The sequence below is a fragment of the Rhinoraja longicauda genome, chromosome 28 (genome assembly GCF_053455715.1).
Source record: "Rhinoraja longicauda isolate Sanriku21f chromosome 28, sRhiLon1.1, whole genome shotgun sequence".
Classification (NCBI taxonomy): domain Eukaryota; kingdom Metazoa; phylum Chordata; class Chondrichthyes; order Rajiformes; family Arhynchobatidae; genus Rhinoraja; species Rhinoraja longicauda.
Genome location: NC_135980.1, coordinates 19,204,047 through 19,210,140, shown reverse-complemented (window position 1 = coordinate 19,210,140; position 6,094 = coordinate 19,204,047).

Genomic DNA, 6,094 nt, shown 5'->3' with positions numbered 1-6,094 from the left:
GTATTGAATTCTGTTTCCCAATGTGCCCATATGAAGGAGCACACACATTAAACATGCATTTGTTGACAGCATTCTAATGAAAAGGCATCCACTTTTTAAAATCTTCATATAATCTGCACTTCATTTCCTCATATATCTGCATTTTAATGTAAAGATTATGTCTGTGACTCCATTGTTGCAATATATATTTATAACAAATTGGAGGGATGATTCTGAAGTTTATTGTTGCCCTTGGAGAAGTATTCAAAACAAATACACCAAAAAAATGGGCATAAGGTTTTAAATTACAGAATCAGCCCTCAGAAAATCAAAAGTGTGTTAGTTTTGAAAATCTAATAGAAGAAATAATTTTACATAACTGCTATGTATCATAGTTTTATAATTATTAATTTAATATACCGTTTTGCCTTATTATGTGAACATGTTGAGATTTCCTAACCCAATAAAAGACATCCATGTTTTAATGTTTGAGTAGACCATAGTATTTTTTCGATGTTAACATTAAATTATTTGGTTTTGTTCAGATTCTTTTCGATGTTGTGAAATTAATAATCATTGTCTTGTATAAAGACATTCCAGCTGTTTGCATTCACATTATAAATGGAATATTGAGGGTTAAAAAATGCAATACAGCAGAATCATTAGGATATAACCCAATAAAATGAAAAATAGTCACAATACTCAAACACACAGAACTAATACTTTAATTCATACATGAGCAAATAATAGTTAAGACACACATATCATGTGAATGAGAGTTAAAAACACAAATCACATTGAATGGAAAATAGCTCCTGAGACTTCTGCGGAAGTGAGGCATCAAGGTATGCAAAACATAGTGTGAACACATAGTGTGAAAATAAAAAGCTGCAGAAACTCTGCAGGTCAGGCAGCACCTGTGGAGGGAATGAACATATGATGTTTCAGGTTAAATCCCTGCCTCAGGCTAATTGAGGTGGAGAGAAAGCTGAAAAAGGGAGGTTGGGGTGGGGCAAAGCCTGGCAAGTGATCGGTGAATATAAGTGAGGGGGGAGGGAGGGGTGATTGGCTGATTGGGTGGAGCAAGTGACAAAAGGATGTCAGATAAAAAAAGAAGAGGAAAAGTGCAATGAAAAACTGGAGGGAGTGATAAGGGAGAGGGGAAAGAGAAAATAAAAGGGAAATATGGGCCTCGGAGAAGGAAGGTGAATGTATAGAAAAGATCAAGGTGACTAGGGCGGCAGGAGATGGTTGGAGAAACGTGTAAACACAGGTTGTATCTGTCCAATCCATTCTTCAACTGCTTATTAAATTTCTCCATGGCATTGTTAATGATCCAGACACAAAATGGGAACCCACAGGAAAGAAGGTCCCTGTGTTTTTAAGGGGGAAGGGCCACTCTGTTGGAGAGTTTGGTGCAGGGTCTGTAAGCGAATGTTACATGGTGTGAGGAGCCTAGGGGGATCTGGGTATTAGTTTAACAATATAACTGCCTTAGGTGGTGGTCTGCTGCGTAGGGAGGGAACTAATGTGTGCAGAATACTCCAGAAACCTAAGATTATAGGGCCTCCTGCCTGACAATAGTATTTCCGACAGTGCCACCCAACAGCTGCCTGAGGATGAACTGTGAACTGTTCAGATACAAGGCATTGACCGTGATGAATCTCATTGTATGGTTACTCCTTAGTCCTTCTGTTCTACAATACTCTTGGGAGCCCCAGCATTAACTGTGAATTTGTGAGTTCAGGACATGATAGGCCTTGGGCAGCATTAGTATGTCTGTCATTCCCACAACCTTCTGGAAGCAACACTAAAGGAGGTGGTATCGCAGACAGTGAAGATAGTTTTCAATAATTACAGCACAATCTTGATCAGTAGATGGCTAATAGAGTTCCATGTCGATAAGTATGAGGTGTTGCATTTTGGGAACTCGTAGATCAAGGGGTGATTTTACGAAGGTGTTTAAAATCAAGAGGAGAATTGATAGATTAAAAGCACAGTCGTTTATCCAAGGTAGGGGAATCAATTGGTGGAGGACATAGGTTTTTAAGGTGAGAGGGGAAAGATTTAATAGGAACCTCAAGGGGAATTTTTTTATTCAGAAGGTGGTGGATATATGGAATGAGCTGCCAGAGAAGGTAGTTGAGGCAAATACAATATCAACATTTAAAAGACGTAACATGAGCCGCATTTCCTCGACACCCTTCATCTCCCTCCGAGACGCAGGGAGGCGTGTCCTGTACGGGCTCCTCCTCCACACCCTGCACTTCCTCGCCCTGGTCCACCGTTCGGACACTAAGTGGCGGTCGGTGTTGCCTTCCGGTCACGAGGGGGCCCCGCGGTGGGGGTCCCTCTACGCAGGGATTCTGCCCCTCTCCATCGGGGACCTGGGGTGGAAGGTATTGCACCGAGGAGTCCCCTGCAACCTGTTCCTCGCGCGGTTCACAGACTCGCCAGCCGCCTGCCACTTTTGCGGGTTGGAAGAGTCTGTGTACCACGTGTACATGGAGTGTGTGAGGTTCCAGCCGCTGTTCCAATATCTAAAGGGGCTGCTCCTTGCTTTTTGGCTGCATTTTTCACCCACCATCCTCATCTTTGGACACCCTGTGCGTGGGGGAGAGGGTAGGGCCGAAGATGTCCTTGTTGGGTTGCTCCTGGGCCTGGCCAAGCTGGCCATCCGTGACTCACGGCGCCAGGCGGAAGAGGGCTCTGCCCGAGCCAGCTGCCTACCCCTTTTCCGGGGTTACATCCGCGCCCGGGTGGTGTTGGAGAGGGATTACGTGCTGTCCACGGGCACCCTGGAGGATTTCCGGGACTGCTGGGCACCGCGGGGGATTGGATGTATCCTGGATGGGGATTGTAATATAATTGTATAATAGTTCCAATTGGTATGTTTGTTTGTATAATATTCTGGTGGTGGGTTCTGTTTTGGTTTTAGTGTATTGTATATATTATTTTAATATTTGAATAAATATTTTTGATTAAAAAAAAATAAAAAAATAAAAAATAAAAAAAAACATTTAAAAGACACGGACACGGATAGGAATGGTTTAGAGGGTGTGTTAACTCATCCTCCCAAAGGTCCGCTCCGATCCCTGTAGCCGGCAGATGGGCCAGGTAAAGCCTACTAACACAGCGCCTGGCTGCCAGAAAACACCACCACTCTGGACTAAGCTGAGGTCACAGACAAATGAGCCACAGCTAGGGGGAGAGGGAGAGGGAGAGAGAGAGAGAGAGTGAAAGAGAGAGGGAGATATAAATCTCTTTTTTTTTTTTTTTCCCTTTTCAATGACTTTATTCAGCACAAACACACGATACATCACATCAAAACCACATTCAGAGGTTACAAAACATCAAGTAATCGTTATAATACAATGTTGCCTTCATTATTTACAATGCTCTCAACCCCCCGCGGTGACCAGCATTCACGGAAGGCCTCCAGAGTCCCCGTGGTCTCCGCGTGTTCCCTCTCTAGGGTCACACGCGCACGGACGTAGGCCCGGAAGAGGGGGAGGCAGCCGACTCTGGCAAGACCATCGACCGCCCGCTACCTGGACCCACGAATGGCCATCTTGGCCAGGCCCACGAGCAAACCAACAGGGAAATCCCACCCTCATGACCGGCCCTCCCCATTCCCAGCCCCAAGCCCAAACACCAGGATCGTAGGACTGAAATGCAGCCAAAACTTGAGGAGCAACCCCTTTAGATACTCATACAGGGGCAGCAACCTCACACACTCCATGTACATGTGGAACACGGACTCTTCCTCGCCGCAGAAAATACAGGCGGTCGGCGAGTCCGTGAACCGGCTCAAAAATTTGTTACACACAACGGCTCTGTGCAACACTCTCCACCCCAGGTCCCCGATGTAAAGGGGGAGGACTCCCTTGTAGAGAGACCTCCACTGGGGACCACCCCTGCCATCAGGTGGCAACACGGATCGCCAAAGCGTATCCGGACGGAAGACGAAGGCGAGGAGGTGCAGAGTGTGCAGGAGCATCCTATACAGTAAACGTCTACCTGCATCACGGAACGGCACGCTGGGCATCTGGGAAAGGCGGCTCAAGTTGTGTGGGGCCGGCTCCCGGGAAATATTCCGGAGCCTGGGCCCGATGAGCAGTTCCGGCGGAGCGGGGGTAAGCTCGGCCGGAATCACTCCAAGCACACGCCGCTCCCCGACACCCACCGCGACAGCGTGAGGACCGCCCCCCCCCCCCCCACAGCCACAACACCCCCCTCCCCCTGAGGAGCAACGCGCTGACTGAAGATGACCAAATTCCTCACTCTCAACACATCGCGGTAAAAGCTTGGCATGTCCCGTGTGGCGGGTCGACTGATGCCCGCCACCGGAAGCCGGCAAACCCCCCTTAGGCAACGGCCCTGGCGGAAACAATACGTGGCCAGAGCGTGCCACCTGGGAGGGTGCTCCGCGTACACGTACCTCCGCAGAGTCCTGAGACGGAGAGTCGCCACCTGGGTACGCACGCATACCAAGGACTGGCCACCCTCCTCTAGCGGGAGACTCAGGACTGCTGCTGAGACCCAGTGTTTCCTCCCTCCCCAAAAGAAATCCACTAACCTCTTCTGTACAGCAGTTACAAAGGTAGAGGGCGGGACAAGAGTAGCCAGCCGGTACCATAACATTGAGGCCACCAGCTGGTTTATGACCAGCACCCTACCCTAGAAAGAAATAACCCTAAGCAAGCCTGACCAGCGTCCCAGCCGGGCGACGACTTTCGTCTCTAGCTCCTGCCAGTTCGCCGGCCAAGCATCTTCAGTGGGACTCAGGTAGATCCCCAGGTAGAGGAGGTGCGTGGTGCTCCACGCATAATCTTTCATCTCCTCCGGCAGGGACTCCACCTGCCACTGGCCCACTAGAAGTCCGGAGCACTTACTCCAGTTGATCCTAGCGGACGAAGCAGCTGAGAACACCTGCTGGCATTCGTGCATCCTCCGCAGGTCAACAGGATCAGTAAACGTAAGAAGAATGTCATCGGCATAGGCCGAGAGAACCACCTCCACCCATGGTCCTGGTAGAACCAGGCCTGCCAACCGCCTCCTAAGAAGACACAGGAATGGCTCCACACAGACCGAGTACAACTGCCCAGACATGGGGCACCCCTGGCGTACCCCCCTCCCAAAGCGAATGGGAGCCAACAATGCACCATTAATCTTCACCAGACACTATGCTGTGGCGTACAAAAGCCGGACCCGGGCCACAAAATGCGGTCCCAAACCGAACGCTTGCAGTGTCCCGAAGAGGTAATCATGGTCCACCCTGTCAAAAGCCTTCTCCTGATCCAGGGATAGAAAAGCAGCTGACTGACCAGTGCCCTGGGCCAGATGGATCAGGTCCCTAACCAAATGGATGTTATCTTGGATGGACCGGCCAGGGACTGTATAGGACTGGTCAGGGTGGATCATTTGGGATAGTACGGAGCCCAGGCGATTTGCCATCGCCCGTGCAAAAACTTTATACTCTGTACAGAGGAGAGAGACCGGGCGCCAGTTCTTCAACAGGCGGAGTTCGCCCTTCTTGGGTAGCAGGACAACCACTGCCCTGCGCCACGAGAGGGGCATCTCCCCGGTCGCCAGGCTCTCCCCCAGAACCTTCATGTAGTCACCCCCCCAGGACATCCCAGAAGGCTCTAACAAACTCAACCGTCAGCCCATCCAGCCCAGGGGACTTACCCCTTCTGAGCTGGTGCAGGGCACCAGTCACCTCCTCCAATGATAAGGGGTCATCAAGCTGTTCAAACATCCCTCTATCTATAGTCGGTAGCCCCTCCCACAGAACCCGCTGAGCCTCTCCGCTGAACCCATCCGCGGAGAACAGCGTTCCATAAAAGGACCGAACTAACGCACTAATCCCCTCTGGGTCTGTGACCGAGGAGCCATCGTCCGCGAGCAGCTCGACGAGCTGTTTGCGGGCTCCTCGCCCTTTCTCCAGAGTGAGAAAGAAAGGTGAAGCCCGGTCCAGATCGTGCAGCATCTGGACTCGCGACCTCACGTAAGCACCTCGGGACCGCTCAAGCTGCAGGTCCCTCAGCGCTTCCTTCCTCTCCTGAAACTCTCCCCACTCACAGGAGTCCTCACCGTCCCGACCCAAGCGAGA